Source organism: Poecilia latipinna, unplaced genomic scaffold (genome assembly GCF_001443285.1).
Source record: "Poecilia latipinna isolate Pla-1442-1.1 unplaced genomic scaffold, P_latipinna-1.0 Scaffold5235, whole genome shotgun sequence".
Classification (NCBI taxonomy): domain Eukaryota; kingdom Metazoa; phylum Chordata; class Actinopteri; order Cyprinodontiformes; family Poeciliidae; genus Poecilia; species Poecilia latipinna.
Window position 1 is genome coordinate 1 of NW_015117851.1, and position 1834 is coordinate 1834.

General features: G+C 33.5%; 1 long non-coding RNA gene across 1 annotated transcript; it reads left to right on the top strand.

Moving 5' to 3' along the window:
* Nucleotides 1-567: 567 nt before the first annotated feature.
* Nucleotides 568-1469, top strand: LOC106943382 (uncharacterized). Its single transcript, XR_001423905.1, has 2 exons — nucleotides 568-864; nucleotides 916-1469. It is a non-coding gene; the product is annotated as an uncharacterized LOC106943382 (long non-coding RNA).
* Nucleotides 1470-1834: the final 365 nt, after the last annotated feature.

The window sequence follows — 1834 nt, forward strand, 5'->3', positions numbered from 1 at the left end:
CCTTTAACTGCCGCACCTAGAAAAAAACTTGTGAAAATTTTTTTATTTGCATTTCTTTTACCCTAGGGTGATTCATAAACACAATCAATATTTTTTTTCAACAGACCCTGTGGTTTTGGAAATAGAGATGCAAGTTAATAATAAATGTAGCAAATTAAGCTAATGTAGTTGACATTTATTTCTTTAGTATAAAATCAAGTCATTTTCCTCTATTGGTGCAAATATGAAACAAGAAGTGTTATTACAGTGTTATACACTAATAATAATTATGGCATTATCTTACAAAAGAATTTTTGTGACTTTCTGAGTTGATATTAACAAATATGGTAAAATTTTAGAATAAATATGGGGAAATCATAATTTTCACTATTACTAACTAATTTAAACTTTTCAACCATCACTAGGTTTGTACATGACCTAATAAAAATACCAAGTACAGTAGATAAATTAAAATAAAATGCTAATTTATGAAGAAATAAACAACAAAAAAATGTCTGGGGTAATGGATACAGTTTATTTCTGTCAAAATGCCACAAAAAACACAATCAACAGACCCTGTTGACTGATTTTAATTTCAACCAAGAAAAACATTGCGTCAAACAAGGAAATATTACATTTTAATTTTTCCTATCTTCAGTCAGTGTCAGCAATCAGGTCAAAGCATGATTCATGGTGCCAGTAGTCCTCCAGTGACAGGAAATTGAAAACACCCATAAAAAGAAGGATCGCTAGGAAATGCTGTATTTCTTCAGGGCTAGTCTTGATTTTATCCCCCAGCTCTTGAGCAGAGTACAAATTGGTGTGATGTGTGATACGTTCAATCATCTCATTAGTGAAGAACATTTTGAAATACTGAAAGGGTTAGTGTAGGGTTAGGGTAAGGTTAGGATAGGGATAGGGTTAGGGGCAGGATAGGGTGAGGGCAGAGCTTCAGGGGGTTCAAATCTTGAATTCAGAATCTGGAACTCATCAATGTCTTCCTGCTTCCAGATTCTTCTTGGGCTTTTGTTGTAGTCTGAGGTGTAATTTGGGTCTGCGTTGTCATTTTGCTGCTCCAAGGGAACTTCTTCTTGGTCATCATTGCTCAGAACACCATCAGATTCTTGAGGATTTTTTGGTAAAATGGCAAGAAGACTGCGTGGTCTCACAACTTAGAAGGATTTATTGTAAATAGTGGTGGTTGAAAAGTTTAAATTAGTTAGTAGTAGTGAAAATCATAATTTCCCCACATTTATTCTAAAATGTTACCATATTTACTAATATCAACTCAGAAAGTCACAAAAAAAGTGTAAGATATTGTTGTAATTATTCTTAGTGTATGACACTGTAATAACACTTGCTTCATATTTGCACCAGTAGAGGAAAATGACTTTTGATTTTATACCAAAAAAATAAATGTCAACTACATTAGCTTAATTTGCTACTTTTACCATTAAGTGACATCTCAACCGTTTGGTTGAGCATATTTTTAAAAAATTATTAGACCTTTAATTTAGTTTTTTAGGTGGTATAAAGTAACATAATTCTGTTTAATAGGGTCTATAACACTATCATATGCCAGAAAACTATTCCTACTTCTCAAAGTTTTACCACAACCAGTCGATATTTGTGACAGAGTTTTTGTGTTTCTGACTTCCTGGTTGGAGAGGGAAAGAAGAAGAATGCAATTTAAAGAAACAGTGCCCTCTATTTAATTTCTTTAGCATATCATACTTCAAGCAAGTGGCAGAGATGGCTCAATCAGGTTAAGCTAAGTTAGGCACCCCTCATGTTGAGATATAGAGACCCAAAATGTGCTCAACCAAATGGTTGAGCGGGCAGTTAAAGGGTTAAG